This window comes from Mustela putorius, unplaced genomic scaffold, assembly GCF_011764305.1.
Source record: "Mustela putorius furo isolate JIRA1106 unplaced genomic scaffold, ASM1176430v1.1 tig00003974_pilon_pilon_pilon, whole genome shotgun sequence".
Classification (NCBI taxonomy): Eukaryota; Metazoa; Chordata; class Mammalia; order Carnivora; family Mustelidae; genus Mustela; species Mustela putorius.
This window is the reverse complement of record NW_025422117.1, coordinates 16,735,882-16,755,123: the sequence shown is the minus strand read 5'-3', so window position 1 is coordinate 16,755,123 and position 19,242 is coordinate 16,735,882. Positions and strand designations below refer to the sequence as shown.

The 19,242-nt window shown below is 44.1% G+C and overlaps 1 long non-coding RNA gene across 1 annotated transcript in view; it reads right to left on the bottom strand.

Moving 5' to 3' along the window:
* Positions 1 to 892: 892 nt before the first annotated feature.
* The window catches only part of LOC101689705, a 112,690-nt gene continuing 94,340 nt past the window's right edge, over positions 893 to 19,242 (bottom strand). The window contains exon 8 of the long non-coding RNA XR_006604055.1: positions 893 to 1,007. This is a non-coding gene — a long non-coding RNA (uncharacterized LOC101689705). The remainder of the gene's footprint in view (positions 1,008 to 19,242) is intronic.

The following is a 19,242-nucleotide window of genomic DNA, read 5'->3' as shown; positions in this document are numbered from 1 at the left end:
ATCGGTGCATCCGAATGACTGTCAATATCCAAACTTGAAACAATTCCAGTGATAGGAATGAACATTAAATATTTACCAGCCAGTGCACCACCAGATCAATGCGCTCATCTCCCTCCCTTGAGGACACACAATAATAAATGAATAGACTTGGACCAGCAAGAACGGTTTGCCATAAAATTGGAAATCAGTGATACCACTATGGTTACATGACTAGAATAAGCAATAAATGGAGGCTGCTGTCATTTTTTTAGAGAATAGTATAATAACAAGGAAATAAAAACAAGGTAAAGGGAAAATTTCCTTATATCTGCTTTATTTATTTTGAATTTGTTCGATGAATTCTTCCAGAAGTCCCAGGCTACGTGTCCTTTACAAAACGACATATTGTCCCAAACTAACAATGTCTCCTAATCCTAAATCAAGTTTCTGTCAATCTGTCCCTTAAAATATTTTAGGTTCAGATTCTCAGTTTGTGTCTCTGCTGAGAAAAAGTCCAACGACTAAACGTCTTGAGGAGGAATGGAAGGTGGGGTTGCAATAAATAGTGTCAAAGGAAGAAAAATATGTGTGTTTTCTTTTCATCTTTATTTCATTCTCTCAAATCTCATGCCTTACAAGTTCTGTGAACCAAAAAAAAAAAAAAAAAAAAGTGCTCAAGTCCTGACTTACCGTGGAAAATTCTGATGTTAATGTTGTCTCTCAGAACTAATGAGCTCTAGGACTTGATCTAGCTAGTTGTAGAAGCTTCTCTGATATAGTTAATAGTAAGATTGTGACTACAATACCACGTCCCGTCCACAAACCGGGTAAGGTCTTCCAGCAGTATGACAATAACACCTTCGTGGCTTTCATTCACTCCCTCCCAAATTAAGTGACTAAGTGACAAAACCAAATAGAAGACATACCTGAGAAAACGCCAGAGCGAATCAGCCAGAAGCTGCATCCGGGACCAATGTGTTCCTCCCCTGAGCCAAAGAGTTGGCCCCAGCCAAATCCAAGGAGGAGACCTAGGGCACACAGGTTGGTACAATCAGAAAATACGTCTCCTCTTCGAGAAGAGAATTGGCACTAACTAAAGAGAAAGATAAGTTCCAATTTATTACAAGTAGGGAGCCCTATGAAGTAGAAAACCATTTCAGGGGCCTAAAAATACTTTTTTCCTCTGTTGCTAATTTTGAATGTTGCTTTTCCCTATACCTGAATATAAATTCAGCAGGATTCATAATATGTGAAATGAACAAAGGAACTTGTTAGAGCTTTTCTTTATCATAAAGCCTGCTCTTTACCATTTCACATGTTACGTTTCTCTATTTTATGCTAAAATTTCAAAGAGCGCTTTAAATGTTAGATTGTTTTCCTATAGAATTTATCTTCCTGTAGAAGTTCCAAAGCCTGTAGAGCATGCTTCTAAAATGATGGGAAAGCATACATATGTCAATAGTAGGAGTTGTTTAGTTCGCAGTGCCCCTACAATTACTCGCTGAAGTTGTCATTAGGTAGGTTCATTCGGTTTTAGGGTTTTGGGGGGATTTTTTGGGTTTGAGGGTATTTTTTTTTTCTTTCTTTGTTCCTCCAGTCTATGCAGATTCTGCAAACCCTCTGGAGAAAAGGCCCAGTCAGTGACTTTCTTCTTGCAATATCTGTATCAAGCCAAATTAACAATATGGATACCAATATGCCACCATTTATTAAAATGCTAATTTCATTTAATAAATCATCAATGATCATTTATTGAACCTCTAGAATGTGCTACTACTACTATTGAGCCAGGAGATAAGGAGACAAGTTAGCAGTCTGGCAGCAAATCGTGAAATCCCCAGGGTTTTCCAGACAAGTAGGGTTCAAATGTGAAAATGAGCGTGTAAAGAAATGGGGGTAGAGAATTTTTCAGTTTCCAAGATTCTGCTTGGTGTAAGCATTGTACCCTTTTGCAGAACAAAACGCTGCAGAGGGCTGTTGCCGTGAGATTGGAGACACTAAAGTAAAAGGCTTTCGTTAAAGAGCAGAAGCCAGTGAAATGTGGTCGGAAGCTCCCAGTCCCATGATGGATGAGAAGCCAACCCGGGTAGAAGGAGGGAAGAGAGTGCACATTGCACTGTGCAAAGAGAGCAAAGGAACTTGAAGACCTCTGGGGAAATCCAAAAGAACAAAGAGCATCCAGAGAAGGGGGAGTAAGGAAAAAGAAAGTAACAGCCACAAAGACTTGGTAGAAGCAAGGCCAAGAAAGAAGTCCAAAGAACATAAATTATCTCATGTGATACTTTTTTAAAATGCTTTGTTACATAATGTAGGGTTCCCACTCCTACTCAGTTCTGCCCACCCACCCCCCGCTCCTCCCCAAGGCCTCCTGCCAGGTCTCCCTCCTCAATGTCTTCAGTAAACACTACCAAAAAAAAGAAAATACACATACAAAAATCTTTGATATTTATTGGATTTCTTGACAAAACCATTGACTATAGAACATTCCAGATCTGGGTTGAGGCAGACTGTAACAGAATCCGGATGTGGCCGAGGAGACAGTGGATACTGGGCTGGTTTCACACACAGAATCTATCAGCAGGACAGATGCAGCTTTTTCTGAGGCCTAAAGTAGTATCAGGAGGATTATCATTTAAGAAAAAAAAAAAAAATCCACAAAAACACACATTTATCTTCAGGGGCTTGGAAGGAGGCCATACAAGTGAAGGTTACCAAAACTAAAGCTTCGTTTGCTTCGAATCAACCTGCCTATGAGTCAGTCAAATTATGGAGACTTTTCCGAAGAGAAATACAAATATTGTTTGAGAGTTTTCTTCCTTTAAGACAAGAACTCAGAACTCTGGATAAAGTGGAGAAAGGATGGGACTATATAAAAATAAAGTTATTTATAAAGTCAATATTTACCATTAATTATCTAAATCATTTCCTATATACCCATCATTGACACATTCTTTTAATTAAATGCATGTCTGATATAGAAACCATCTCATTATGTTACTATAATCAGATAGGAGCAGTTTATGTCATTACGTTTAAGTACACGTTAATTCCCAGTGTCAAAGTATATATAGAATGCTGATTGCATTGGTTTCCAGTTACTCTTATTAAGACTTGTGAATAATCTGCATGAATTATAGAGCATGTTATTATTGTAATTATGGGTGGAAGATAAACAGAAAGTATACCGTGCTTATTTTTTAAAACCCCCTTTACAATGAGGGATGTGTGTCTAAGAAGGAAGAAAGAGGTGTTATCGCTTCTGGCATGGTTTCACTAAACAACTTCCCTGATCTATGCCCTTCCTGCAGCTCAGTGCCTTCCCTGCCAGAATTTTCCACCAAGAATCCATACAAAAGCATCAGGAGAAGATCATTAGAAGTATATCAAATATGCAGATTTTTAATCAGAATATTACCTTTCTACCTGCATTCATGTTGATTTCGCACTAGGTGGAAGTTCAAGGCAGAGCAGGAAATAAAATGCCATTTGACAGTTCTGTTTCAGCACAGAACAGGGGTGCTGGCCCAGTCTCCCCTCCCCCTTCTTGGCAACAACCTTGGCTTTTCCTATGAAGGACATGACTCCTTCCAGTTTTCTGGTCCCTTGAGACGGTCTCAAGGGTATTGAAGGGACAGCATGTGACCCAGGCCAGACCAACCGGACTTGCCTCCCTGGGAGGCTGCATCTATCTCTAACAGCATGAAAGGCAGATGGAAGCCATTGGGGCTGAGTTCTTCCAAGGCCACAGGCCAGAGAAGACAGTGCAGTGAACAGCAACAGTTCCCTGAAGCCCGTCCAGCTCCCGTCCTTGCGCAGGCGTGGTGACTCAGCAATTCCTTCGCATCTGCAAGCTATCCAGAGCCATTCCTGCAAAGTCCTTCTGTGCTTAAGTCAGGAAGAGCTGGGCTCTGTTGCTAGCGACCAATGGGTCCTAACATGGGGAGAGAGGTGGTGACCTCCATGAACAGAGCAGTCCATCATCAGAAGAGCGGCTCTTTCTGATTTTATAGTCATGTTCATTTCTCTCTATAATCTTGGAACTACACTAAAAGGAAATCTGAAAGCAGTCTTAAAAGCAAAAAATCCCCTCCCCTCCTGGGGAAACAAAAAACAAAACTTCAATGAAAAATTTAAAACATTAGTTTTTACTAATGTTTACTATTGTGGATTTCACAAAATCCACAATACCATGTCTAAAACTACTTAGACAAGATACAACAGGAGAATTTTCTTTTGGGATTTTACATATATCCCAAAAGAAAATGTGGGGTTTTTTTTCCAAGTACTTATGAAGCTAAATGAATTTGGGTGTTAAAAAATTATTTCTTGTGGTTTGAGGACTTACTGAGACTTTTCTTTAAACGCTCTTCAAGACCTATTTGCAAGCTTACCTTCATTCTTGGGGGACTTGAAAAATAGTCTAAAAATGTTTAACTAATTTTTAAATTTGTCAAAAATATTTTCAGGGGCACCTGGGTGGCTCCGTGGGTTAAGCCTCTGCCTTGGGCTCAGGTCATGATCTCAGAGTCCTGGGATCGAGTCCCGCATCGGGCTCTCTGCTCAGCAGGGAGCCTGCTTCCCTCTCACTTTCTCTCTCTGCCAGTCTCTCTGCCTACTTGTGACCTCTGTCAAATAAATAAATAAAATCTTTAAAATATATATATTTTCAGCACATTTGTATTTATGTATATGTCTGGATTACTTGAAAGAGATTAATTTTGACAAGTTGAAATGAGAAAGGCAGTTACCTCCAAAGGCAGCCTAATTGCTTTATCTACTTAAACAAGGAAACAAGTAGATAAAGTGAATTTTCCAAGCACAGCATTCTCCTAATGTGTTCACCACCAGCCTGAGAGGTTAGCATAAGACAGTCTAATATGCCCTCAGAAGAGATCTCCAATTACCTTTCTATATGGAATCTGCCATTGGAGGCAGGCCAGTCATGTTCATTTCTCTCTATAATCTTGGAGCTACACTGGAAGGAAGGCAGGCCTTTTCTCTCCAGACAGGACTTACATGCTGCCAACTACAGAGGTTTCTGCTCTAATGTCTCCATGTAAATTCCCCGGATGTGGACCAAATGTATTTCTAGACTTGTACATGAAAGCACTTTTAAAACAGCAAAGCCAATCTATGTCCAGCATAGCTGTATGAGATGTATTCATAAATTGCTAATAATTACAAAATAACCCTTGGCTTTTTCTGCCTATATTCTGGATCATTCAGATTGGACAAACTCTGTCAAGAAGCAGTCTCTCTGATCTTACAGAGAATGCTTACCAACCATACTTCAAACCAGGGTGTGGCAGTGGAAAGTTTATAGTTTTAGCAAGACCTATAAACCCCTAGATAACATTTGCTGATACTAAGATTATGGAGATAATGTGTACTGTGGTGGCAAAGAGAAAAGCAAATGATAAAAATCTTGGTAACACCTATTTTGGGTCCCGCTTAGAAATCAAAGGTGAAGTAGAATATGAATTGAGTTCCTTTAAAAGAGCCATGTGAATTATGGGGTCAGGGTGGGCCACAGACAATGTGGTTTTGTGGCCCATACAACAGGGATGGTACCCACGGCCATGTTCCCACATGCCCCATCTCTGGGAACAAACCTTGGGTTGTTTCTCCTCAGTTCCCCCAAGTAAAGGCGTGAAGGTTTTATTTTCCATGTCCCATACAGTCCTGGGTGTCGAAGACCTGTATTTTTGCTTTTGTATTCTATAGTTAGGTTTGGGAGTGACATTGGCATTTGTGGGTGTTCTGGGTCCCTATAAGGGGGTGAGATCTGTACTCAGGGGCTCAGACAGAGCTGAACAAGCATCACTGTTGCCCATCACATCAGCTCTTGGTGGAGGTCCCCACCAGATATCCCCTCGAAAACCAGTTGCTGAAGCTCCTGGGCAGGGATGGACAAGCACTGCCAAGGCCACCTTGACCTCAGTGCTGTTCCGATGGCAGAAGCCCCCAGAGTCTCAGTGCCCTTCTGCTCCCCTTCCTGTGGTCACTTCAATGTGGCCATTGTGTGGCCCATTGATGGCCTCAAGTGTCACAATCCATGCCTCATCCTCAAGCACAGCCTCCCAATGCTCTCCCGCTAGAGAATCACTATTTGTTTTCTCAGGACACCCTCCTTTCTCCCGGCTTCACTGCCCTCACCCACTCCACCCAGCTGAGATGACTCTGCCTCAGACGCAGGCATGACTTCCCTTGAGAGCTGGGTAAGTTTCGAGGAGTCCTTGCTCAATAAGAGCAAGAAGCTATCCTTATCTAAGCACAGAGAACAGGTTTGGGTAAAATATCAACCCAATCTCCTGCATTCTCTCCCCTCTCCAGTGTGAGGGGTGGTCTCCTCATTGGAGAGGTAGTTTTGGTTCCAGTTTCTGGACTTTCTCTCACTTGCACCAATGAGATCTCCCAATTCCTAGCCTTAAAATCTCTTCCTTGCCTGATTATGGAGGGAGTCTTTACCTTCAAAGCAAAAACCCTCCAATATCCCCCAGGTCTCCATACTTCTCATCAAAGATGGTACAGCATTCCCTCCTCAAGAAGAGATTCAATACTTTTGGCATCTTGATGCCTGAAGTTGGGGTCTTTCCAGGCCGAGCCCTTTCTATGATACACTCTCAGTCATGGGATTATGACAGCCTCTGTCTAAAAACAGCTGGGATTTCTGAGCATTTACCTCAATGCCATTTTTCTCCTGGGGACACAACTCTGATTTCAAACTGACTTGTTCTAATTCTTACCCAGGATTATTATTATTATTATCTGTTTGTGGAACAGATGTGCTTCAAACAAGGACTCTTCAGAATTCCAGACAAGTGTGCCCAGGTAAGGGGTATGAATTTCAACAATCACAGAAGATGAGTGTGCACAAACAGATATTTCTTTGTATCTTCATAACTCGACACAGCCCATACACTCCTTTTTTTCTGCTGATGACAAAAACATAATCATTTCACATGGATATTAAAGAATGGTAAAACAGAAGGCTTCAGTCTGAATAGTGGTGGGAGCCCCCAAACCATAGACACCAACCATTTTCACTCACATTTCACTTCCTGTCATGGGGATAGTGGAGAAAAACCAGTTATGTGACTACTGGCCCCTAACTGAGTGGTGACGGTAAAGCAGGGAGTGTGGAGTCTTGTCATCTCTAGTCAAGTGAGAAGAACTTTAGTGGGACCATTGACAAAGCTTTCTATGCACAATGGGGTCAAAGAATTTGATCCCATTGTGCATAGAATTTTACTCAATGAAGTTATGTTCTTCTCTCACAACTTTCTTGGCGTGACCATTCAGGGTGGAGAGAGACTTTGTCTTACCCCTTTAGGTGAGCTCTAGGGCAGGCCCCTCACGTTACCTGACTGTTCTCAGATAACGTTCACCAGTCATTTCAGAACCGCTGAAAGTAGACTTGTTTTAATAATTAATGTACGTTTGAATGTAATCACCAAAAATTTCATTCAGGATTAAAGTGTCCACCTTCCCTAGCTCAAGCCTGTGCTGAGGGGGAAGTGAGCTGGGGGAAAAGAAGCGAGAATCTGGAGTCCTCCTTTTTTATTCTGTCAGCATCTCCAGGAACAAACCTCCACACTGGCTATAGCTTCTCACCCCTCAGGGCTTGGAGCATGGAGAGAAAGAGGAGTCAGAAGCAGGACAATATCTCGCTCAAGTGGCACTACTCTGAGATTGGTTTCCACAGAGCCTGGCAGGTGTTTGAAATGGAATTTTTCTCCTGTGGAGGTTTCTTCAAAGCCTCCTTGGCAGCGGGCTGAGGCCTGTCCTATGTCTGTTTGCTCTCAGATCTATCCTTTACTCTACCTGCTCTGTATTTCCACAGGGCTGGTTTCTTGGGGTTTGGCTAGTTGGAGGCACTGAATGGGAAACAAAAAGCGGGAAGAAAGGGAGGAGCCAGGGCACATCTTTCCATGTCACCTCATATCCAGTGGCCCCTCCAGCTGTGGCTGTGTTGTCTCAGAAGCTCGGCTCCCATGAAAGAGCCCCACTCAGAGTCCAGATCCCTTCCAGTGGTCCCAGGGCATGGGCTGCAGTAACACCGCCCCTCACGTTGTCCTCCAACCCAAGGGCATAGCAGCTTCCTGCTCATGCCCATCTCTGGGTCACCTCTCCACCCCCTGTCTGGATCTCAGTTCTTCTGTCACCCATATAAATCATTCACCACAGCAAAGTCCCACCACTGTAAACACTGGAAAATGTCTCTGTTTTCCTAGTTAGACTCTAATGGGGTGCTCCTGGACACATACACACACACACACACACACACACACACACACACACACTGCTGCCCCATGACTAGGGAACCTCCCCTTCAACCCCCTGACCTGGGAGTGTAGTCTGGCTTGCCACATGCTGCTTTTCCCTCAATCCCTGCTCACCGGGAACACTTGTGCATCTTTTAGTGGAGGACCCCTCTCCCTGCCAGTGGCCATCCTGTCTAGAATCTAAGATGAACCAGCTTCATATGTCCTAGACATGGTCCTCGAGGAAAAACCCACCACGGAAATGGTCAATGGAAATCTAATTATTCCCTGTCTTAGCCAGGGCTCCCTCAAAAGCAGACTCTGATACAAAGGCTTGGGATTGTGACCTCAGGGAACAGGAGTGAGGGATGGGGAGTGGAACAGTGGAACTCTAAGAGTTTCCTCTTAGAGTTCTGCCTTAAAACCTTACAAATGTATTATCTGAGGGTCATGAGGTCAGAGGTTTGAAATGGGTCTTACAGGCTGAAATCAAGGTGTTGGCAGAACCGGTTTCTTTTGAAGTCTCTGAAAATAAAATCCATTCCCTTGGGTTTTTTTCAGATTCTAGAGAATGCCAGAATTCCTGGGCCCTAACTCTAACCTCTTGCTTCCAACTTCATACCTTGCACTCTGACTCTACTGCCTCTTCCTTATAAGGACCCTTGTGGTTACATTTGACCCATCCAGATAACCCAATAGAATCTACCCATCTCAAAATCTTTAACCACATCTGAAAAGTCCCTTTTGCCATATAAGATAATGTGCTTAAAGATTCCAAGGTAAGAATGTGACCATCTTTGGGGTGTCATGATTCAGCCTACCACAGACATACTGGCCACTGCTGTGGGCAGTTCAGTCCTGCAGAACCTTCTAAATGGTCTTACAAAACCCTTCTCAGAACTAGCTGCCTAGAGGACGAAAGGGAGACAATAGCAGCACCCATCCCCTGTTGATCGAGGTTGTCTCTGGGGCATTAACTCCCACAGCCACATCTCATGAGGGTGTTGGGGGGAGGAGGAAGAAAACCCTTCAAAGGCCTAAAAAGGAAAAATCAGGATTTATCTCTAACAGCTACTACAAGGAAGAGATACAGAAAGAAGCTCCAAAGACTGGACTAAAGCACCAAGAAAGGCAGTTAAAGAAATTATTCTTTGCCTGGCTAGAGTCAGTTCTTACTGAAAGTTCAAGCTCTTCTCAGATAACATAAGAGATAGAGCCTCTGAGCCCTGACTGGGCAGATTTCTAAAATGTTACCAGAGTGAGAGAATCAGGAGGTCAACAACACAAGCTACTCCGTCATTCATGTTCTCAAGAACCACCACCCTTTAATGAGAAGGCACCTGGACTTGTAGAAAACATTAGGGCTGACCTCTGTCTTCCACCATTTACTAGAAATGGAAGAGAAGTATCTGTGGATGGAAACTGCCAGAAGCAGAGGGAGTAACACCACTGCACTGGGAATCACGAGTGTCAACAAAGACAATGCTGTCTCATTGATCAGAGAGGCAAAAACTAAGAGGAGGAAATAGATAGAGTTTTGGAGAGGGGATGAAAAAAATGAGCATTCTGACAATTTCTTTGGAAGCATGAACTGATAGCTTTTTGAAATGCAGTCTGGCCTTTATCTACCCAAATGTAACAGGTGCAGCCCCTTTGACTCAGAATTCTGCTTCTGGAGGGAAAACAAATCTTCCAGAAATATATAGACAAATGAGTAAAAAAATCATATGAAAGCATGATTGTTACAACATTGCTTTGAATTGGAAATTGTCTGAGAAGTTGTTTAAGAAAAAAAAAGGTGAGGTAGTTCTTTATGTACTGACGTGGGAGAAGCTCATGATACATAAAGAGAAATAAGCAAATTGCAAAATAGTGGGTGTGGTACGATCCTGTTTATATTTCGCAAGAGAGTATTTGCATGTGTGAAAGCTTAGTGTGATTTGACTATCATGTCGCAGCCCTGCTACGTTCTGGAACAGCCTTCGCATTATTGGTCCCTCTCACGGCCAACATGGGCTTCACAGAAGAGAAGCTGTAACACCAGAGCGGCTTCCTTTGTGGGACTTCTTCTTTTGTTTATGAGTAAAATGGGCGATTACGATGACAAATGAATATGAAGTCTGTGTTAATGAGAGTGCTGACAGCAATAAGAAAAGAAAATCCATTCTCTTGAACAAAATGGGATATCATCAATTGTTAGATGTGGCCAGTGGTGTTTAAGTTTTGCTTGTTGCTATTCTTAAAAGAGTTAATGAAACCCCTCTAGGTAAAAAATAATTTTGCTTTAAAATTCTAAACTCTGGCACCCCTGGGTGACTCAGCGGGTTAAGCATCTGCCTTCAGCTCAGGTCATGATCTCGGGGTTCTGGGATCGAGCCCCAGGTCAGGCTCCCTGCTCAGTGGGGAGTCTGTTTGTCCCTCTCCCTCTGCCCTCATATGAGCCTGTTCATGTTCTGTCCCTCCCCCTCTCTCACATAAATACATAAAATCTTTAAAAAATAACAAAAAATAAAATAAAATTCTAAACTCTGTATTCCCTTTTCTATGAAAATAATTTATTAAATGATTATTGTTAAAGCAAGACAAAATGCCTGAAGAAGACTATTACTATAGCAGGAATAATTTATATCTATTCCTAAAAGCCTGGAAGGTCTGACAACCTCGGGCTAAACAGAGCATGGGATACGGATGTTGCTGTCTTGCAAAGCCCCCACTGAAATAAAACTGGAGGAACAAAACCAAGATGGAAACCTACAAGGACTGAGAGGATATAAGAGGGTATAGTCCTGAATGGAAAACGGGTGTCAACACATTTTTGGAAGAAGGAAGAGTGTGAAGGAACCGAGAAAGCTGAACAACAGGGTTGTCAGTGGCAGGAGGGGAGGACATGAACAGGAAGTCAGTCATTTCATTCAACAAAACCCAGAAAGTCCCGGGCAGGCATGGGGGCACAGCTGCCTGAAAGTGTTAAGCTGGGAATTGAAAACAGGAGCATCTGCGAGCCTGTAGGAGGGAGTCAGACCTCTGGACCCTCGTCCTCATCCGACACAACTGGGCCATTGCTGTTGATGGGGGCTCAGACACATACGGCAGCTTCCTTGATCGCTTTCCTGTCCACTAGGTATTGAGCTCTTCCTGGAAGGGAGTTGGGGTAAGATATTCTCCTCAAGGAGCAGAGCAAAAAGCTTTGGGACAGCCGCTGCTTCTTCGCAATCCTGGGAAAACTGCCACCATCCCGGTAAGATGTAGAATTCCAAGATCGTGGAAAGGGCAAAGACCTTCTCCAGGGGACCAGAATGTGGCTCCAAGACTGAGACCGTAAAGCTGTTTCATGGTATAATGTCCCTTTGCAACTGGTTTTGCCCCAAAACACATCCTACAGTTTTGAGAGAGCTAGAAAAGAGAGAGAGAAGGTTGGTGGGGAGACCATTGTCTACCCTGGCAGAGGGGAAAAAAAAAAAAATTGTATTAATCTAAGATGGCAGAACACATCAAATTTAAATTCCAGGCTTATACCCACTGCAGTCAGCAGAAAGCCCTGCCAACAATCGACAGCTTATTCGGGAACTACCCAAAGCAGCAAAATCCTAGAGCAAGCATGCATAGATCCCTTGTCCTGGGAATTAGCAAGAATGAAATCCGGAGACATCTGGTAGAGGCCACAGCTCCAGTCAATGTGCACAAGCCAATGACCGCACAGGCTGGAAGAGCCCCCAGAGCTGCTCAGTGTCACAGGACAAATGTTGCCCAGGTATGAGTTTTCTATTCAAATCCTCTCAGCTCAAGAGAGGTGGATCCTATAACAAGTACTCACTAAACCGAGTTACAAAAGTCTAAGATGAAGAAGACCCACAATCCGAAAGAGTTAACAAATTCAACGGAACTTGTTAGTGACTGTGGAGCCGGAGTCACCAGATGGCCGATATCAGGACCTCTCCTGGCCCAGCTCTATTGGTGACCTGTTGCTACCATACTGTCACCTAAATACCAACCACTAAGCCTCAGTGGCTCACAATAATAAATATTTATTTTGCTCACAAATCTATAGGCCATCTGGGTAGTCCTGCTGCTCTAGGACGGGCTTAGCTGATCTTGGCTGGACTCGCTTACGGACGGGCAGCCAGCTGGGGCCTGATTGTCGAATGTGGCCTCATGATACAGTTGGGATAGCTCCCCTCTGGTTCTTACAGTTCCTCAACCCAGCAGGCTGGCCCAGCCTTGTTCTTACGAAGGAGGTTGGGGTCCAAGGTAGCAAGCAAGCAGCACCCAAGGCCTCTTGTGGCCAAGGCTCAGAATGGGCTCATCTTTGTATCTGCTGCCTTTTATTGGCCAAAGCAATTCGCAGGCCAGCCCAGTTTCAAGAGTGGGAAAGTAAACCACCTCTTTACAGGAGGTGCTAAAATTTTGCATTGCAGGGAGCATAGGAAGAGGGAGGGGTGATAAATGAAAGCCATTAAAGCAATTAATCTACCCCACCAACATCTTGACATAAGAGAATTAGTTCCCTGAGTAAATCAGAAGAACTTGGTTAAAGGCAATGTGATATCCTAGAAGGAAAAAAAGAAAAAGAAAGAAATGTGTGTATATATATATACATATATATATATATTCTTTCTTCATGTATATATATATGTATATACATATGTATATACATGTATATCAGTGAGAAAACTGCTACAATCTGAATCAAGTCTGTATTTTGTGAATAGCAATATTAAGTTCCTTGTTCTGACCAATTCAGCACGGCTCTAAGGTGTTAGCAAGAGGAGAAGCTAAGTGAAGGACATACAGAAACTGTACTGTCTCTGCAAATTTTCTGTAGAATTAAAATTCATTCAAAATAAATTTATTTTTAAAGAGCATTATAAAAAGAACCTGGAGGGAGCCACTTTGGTGTGCAGCCCCCGAAGCTGGGTGTACCACCAAGTCCCGGACAGCACTCTGTCCTATTTTGGGAAACCCCCGTGGCCTGAGAAAATCTGGCAGCACGCAGGGCATGAAAAGCCTGGGCAGGTGGCTTGGCCGGGGCCGCGTCTCTGCAGACCTCCCAGGCAATAGCTGCCCTGAGCCTCCAGCTTCAGCAGGGGAGGGGCTGGCTCCGCAGGGCAAAGAGCTGTGCCAGCATCCTTTCTCAGGGTGTCTGAGGGCTGCTGACCCTGCTGGCTGTGGCGGTGGGAGCAAACGCCACCTGGCCACAAGCCTGCAGTGCCTGGGGAGACTCTTTTCCTCTCTTTTCAAGTGAGTGAAATCTAGGCTTGGCTGACTCCTTCTGGGAGACGTGACAAGCTTTGTGATTCTTTGTGAGAGTGACAAGCAGCAATCTTTGGCGTCCTCATCCCTGAGTCTAACGGGGAGACCAAATAAGACACAGAAACACAGGATTATGGTACAGTGGGACAAGATCCATGAAGGGCAGTTTCCCAGACCTGGTTACTCGAAGCAACCCTCCCTCTGGGCACTACAACTGGTCAAAGAAAAGTCTTTCCCCAAGGTGTGCTAATCAGACCCTGTCAGACTCTGTCATATAGGAGATGGGATCTCTGGGAGGAAAATGGAGGGCTATCTTTCTTTCTCTGATATTAGAAGCAGTTATAAAAATACAGACTGTCCGAAGGTAAAATTACCAGATGGAAGAACCAGGCTATGGAAAGAGAAAATCATCACAATGTAGCTGCAGCCCCTGGATACAGCCAAGCCTGAAGCCAGAGGGACCTTTTGGACTTCCATACCTCTGGCCATAATCCACTTTGAGTTGGGTACTCTCACACTTATACCCACAAAAACCTTGCCTATTGCAGAGATCAGGACCTACAAGTGGGGTTGGGAATTAACAGGCATTACAATGAGCATTCAGCTGAGATTAGGTGAGATGCCAGGCAGGCAGGGTGGCCTTTCGCGTTATGGGAGGATAACAGGGCTTGCTAAATGCAAACAAAACAGCTGGGCAGATTTGTCGTATTTGTGTTTTGGGATTCAATGCAATTCATCTCTGTGTGTCTGGGGAAACCAACTGTGACAAAGTTAAAGTGGGTTGACCCCCAGTTTCACACACTTTGGGACGGTTCCTAAAAGTCTGGGACCAAACTAGCTCTCTGATGGCAGAAAGGGAAAGTTCCACAAAGCCTCACCAAAGAGATTACTTCTTCTCCCCGAAATTCTTATGAAGATACAAAAACTGATTCTTCTATTTCCAAAGGAGGTCACGTCAGGATGCAGGAAGAGGTAGAGCACAGGAGAAACCCTAGTTCCCAGGTCTCTCAAATATATTCCCTGTCCCCCAAAAAGCTACAATTCTCCCCATTTTAAAAAGACTTCCATAAGAATGAACCCCACATCATTATCCCAGGCCAAGGTTCCAAGGGCAGGGACCAAGAGGCACCCAAGTAAAGACTTTCTGCTAAGAGACAGAAACTCCAAAAGCAGGTTGGATTACGGAGCCATGTTATAGTCAGACTGCTGGTCTCTGTCACCAAGCCCGCTGCATTTCCAGAAACTAAACAGGCTGGCCTCCCTCTGAGATCTCAAGGCAGTGTTATTTCCACAGATTGTCCCAGCCCTGCAAACAGGCTTCTGATGGATCGTTCCACCCCTAAGGCAATCCCCAAGCCCCCAAACCTACACTAAAGGAAAATGGGCTCCAGTTCTCCAGCCGTTCTTCCTGAACTTTATGGGTAAATTCAAGGGAAGGATTACGGGAAGTCACATTTCAGCCTGCCTCTGGCCCAAGCACCAGGGCAGTATGACCGGCAGTAAATGGGATACTGCCCTCTCACCCCATCTGGCTTACGTCTAACCCTCAACTGATTCGGAATTAGGAAGGAAGAAGGATGAGTAATTAAGCTCTGCCTCAAACCCCAAGACCAGAAGGTTGGTACTTTTACCCCGCAGGCTTTAGGGACCAGGAGGGAACTATCACCAGTTTCAAACAGGATTAAGGCAGGGGAAAATTCATGGTGGGGTTCGTGAAGATAATCATGACAGCACGGTACATTGGCAGGAGAGGGGCTGACTACAAAAATGAGGAAGCGACAGCAATAGAAGAACGAATAATGGCTTGAACCACAGAGCGCAACGAGTAACGAGTATGGAGAAGCACTGGGGGACACAGAAGTTGTGCAGAAGATGAAAATCCCACCAGCAGAGGAAATAAAGCAAAAGTGCACACCTTGGAAGCCAGCACTCAGATGAAACTCTGCGGACTGTAAATAGAGACAAGTCCCTCGTGTTCTGTTTTCGTTGGAGGGAAGGGAGCAGCGGACAGCTGGAATTCTCTCTGGAACAGAAGGAAAGATTTTCAAACCCCTGTTTGTTTTACACTTGAAAAGGATTTGTCCTGAAAATTTCCAAGCTGTATAGATGTTCTTAAGGGACCTTGGCAAGACATACACAAAAGAATGCATTGGTTGGCTTAGCTGAATCCGGCCTGCTGGGACCTAGGAGCCACCAGCTCCACGGCGCCAGGTTTTAGGTTAGATAATGAGGTTAATTACATTCCTTCTGGGTTCCCTGTAACCTGGATGAGAGCACAGCACTAAGCTAGCCTAAAGGAGTCTCCTGCCTATGGAAATACGCAAACCAGAAAGTTCTGAAACACACTTCCATGATTTATAAAAGCCGGACGAGATTATTACCTGCCCAAAGGAGTTTAGCATCCGTCCATTTCCCCCGATAGTCCTTCCCTGACTGGGATTCTATGGAACACTGCCTTTCTTTCCATAACTTAGCTCCCCTCCTCCGTCACAACTTTGTGACAGTCCCTAGAGAGTTCTTTCTACCTGGGTCCCGAATAAACACCCACTGGTATCTCAGGCAAATGCAGATTCTGTTTGGTAATTCTAGTCTGTGCATCGTATGGGGTCAATGGGAGGACTGAATGAAATCTTGCAGGGTACGTGCTTAGCTTAGCTTCTAGTATATAATGAAAATCACATATGGTGGCTATCCCTAGTTACAAATAACACTGAAAAGTCTGGCTTTGGCTACAAAAGGATTTAACAAAAAGACACTTCGATGTTCCGAGTATCTAGGAACCCACCCCTAATTTCACTCCAGTCTCTACTTCTTCCTCTGTCGATGCCTCTCTGGAATTCATATATCAGAAGAATTCAGGCACATAGATGCTTAAATTTAATTAAAAAAAATTAATGGCAATCCAAACACCACCCAAGCATTCCTTGGCTAAGTGCAAGATTATTATTCACTAGCACACTCGGGCTTCTCACCCTTTACAAAGAGTAAAAATTATTTCTCATCATCAGCAGGGAGACTTAAAGTTCTTTCCCAGAAACAGCTTAGAGTTCTTTCCCCGACTTGGCCAGCTGCACTTGAATTCAGGGTTTCCGCCCTAGAAAGAATGCGGTTGAGTCCAAGTGGGATGAGTCACTGAATTCTAAGCAGAGAAGTTTTCATCTCTTTTAAGAGGAGCAATGGAGAGTTCCACGTTTGTGGTGAAACAGTGCTTGAAGGGGACCAGGACGAGAGCCATCCAATGTCACATCCTCTCTTCCAAGCTTCACAGCTAGGAGAGGAAGGGATGAACTGACAGGAAAGAAAGAAGAGCTGAACTCTGGCAACAGGCCACTTGGCCTTGTGGAATTACCAAGTAAATCTTGGCCAAGAAAAAAAGGTTCTTGAGCAATGGTATGGAACATGAAGCCCCTCCAGATGCTCATGAAATGCTTGTTGGCGTCTGTTGAGAGCCCTGGGCCTCATTGAGGTCTGCTGTGCCGCTTGCCACTGATAGACCTACAGACTGCATCCTATCTCCACCTTCTTTCGCCGAGGTCTCTATAAACTACACTGTTACTTTTTTTTAAGATTTTTTTTGTTTATTTGACAGACAGAGATCACAAGTAGACAGAGAGGCAGGCAGAGAGAGAGAGAGAGGGAAGCAGGTTCCCTCCTGGGCAGAGAGCCTGATGCGGGACTCGATTCCAGGACCCTGAGGTCACAACCCGAGCCGAAGGCAGCGGCCCAACCCACTGAGCCACCCAGGCGCCCTACACTGTTACTTTTACTTTTGAGATTTGCAACACTTAACCCTCTCCCAAACATCAATCACGTGGAATGTGAAAATGAGCTTTTGTGGCATTGTTTGCTGGAAGAACAAAGTTTTCAGAGGGATTTAGGAATATGGGAATCACCTAAGCTTTTTTTTTTTTTTTTTTTAATATCATCACTGAGGATGGGACCATTTAATTTTGTCAGTGTTCTTCTACATAATACTCCATTGAATCATCAGCTCTACCTTGAGAAAGGTCAAGTCGATATTAGTTCCATTTGATAAAATCATGTAACAGGCATGTAATGAACACCTACTAGAATTCAAACTGCCGTGCCGGGTGCTTTGGGAAATACAAAGCTGAGTAACACATGGTCCCCACTCTCTAGTAGCTTTTTTTTTTAATTTTACTTATTTATTTGACAAAGAAAGAGAGAGCACAAGCAGGGGGAGCAACAGAGGGAGAGCTGAGCAGGAAGCCCAATGCAGGGGTCCATCCTAGGACCCTGGAATCATGACAGGACCTGAATGGCTTGGAATCAAGCCAAAGGCAGATGCTTAACTGACTGAGCCACCCAGGTGCCCCTCTTGTAGCTTTCAATCAAGAGGAAAGACAAAGCAAAGTGAGCTATGAAAAGCTTTGGATTATTTCCCATAAACTCATGGAAAAGCATGGAAGGATTGTAGGCAATAGCATGACACAATCCTAGTGGTATTTCAGAGAGCTCCCCCTGCCTGCAGGATGGAGAACAGATTTAAAGGAAGCAAGCAAGTCAGAAAGCACCAAGGGGCTACTGCAACAGTCTAGGCAAGATACAGAGGAAGCTCAACCTAGTGCCCGGAATCCAGAGAGAATGCGGAGAACACATTAAAGGATTTTAGTCAGGGAAAATTAGTAGGACTGGTGACAAATGATTGACTGATGGGGGCTGCTGAGGAAATGTGAAAAGGAACATCACGCCTAAGTCTTCAGCAGCTGGGGGGGATGCAGTACAGTGGCAGAGACAGAGAAGGGCCAGGACAAAGGAGCCTGGGAAGGCTTCAGGGAACAATGACACCGCAGCGGACAAGGTTGGGAAAGCGGGCTAGGGCAATGAATGCCAAGCATGGAGTCTGGGCTTCAATTCAGTGAGCAATGGAAGCTTTTAAGCCGTAGAACAACAAGACTGAAGCAGTTCTCTTGGAAAACTAACCTGATCAACAAAGAGACTGAGATTTCAAAAGGTTAACTGGGAAGACAATGAGTCAGCGTCAGAGGTGAATCTAATATGCAGGTCTTTGGACTCTTGGTCTGATCTGTCAGAGGAGGAAACTTGCCGGCTTCTCAGAATTCTAAATACGCACTCCCGTCTCCTAGAAGTCTTCTGCCCTTCCTGAATCCCACAGCCTTTAGGGTCAGCTTGGGCTGGACAATTAGCACACTGAGAATGGATGGCTACTTGTATTTAATATCAACCGAAGAAGGTTGTTCTAATCACAAATGTGCAAACATCAACTCTAATTGTTAAATGTAGATAATAAGACTCCTCCAAAGGTAGGAATCTAGCAGAATTAAAAGGGTACGGAATACTATAAAAATAATAAAATGGCTTGCCAACACAAGTTAGTACTATAAGACAACAGAAGTAATAACCACATTTTACTGAAGTTGTAATCTGTGACAGCAATGACTTCAGCCATTATTTTGTCTTCACAACAGCCGAATGGCAGAGTCGGCATTCAGGCCCAGTTCTAACTCACTCCAGACATTTGGCTTTTAAATAATCTGCTTTTCTGCCCTTCCCAGTCATTTGCTAGGGAAAGTCCGAAAGAAGCTAGAAAGAGCAAAAGAGCTTATTTTTGTACAAGGACATGGAGCAGTGATTTTCTTGTGGCTGCGTAGGCCACTGTAGCAGACAGACGTCTTTTACCCGGAGCCACAGTGAGAACCGACCAACTCTGGTCACGTCCCCTTTGCAATCTTCCCTACTATTTAGGAAGAACAACAAGATCCTGTTA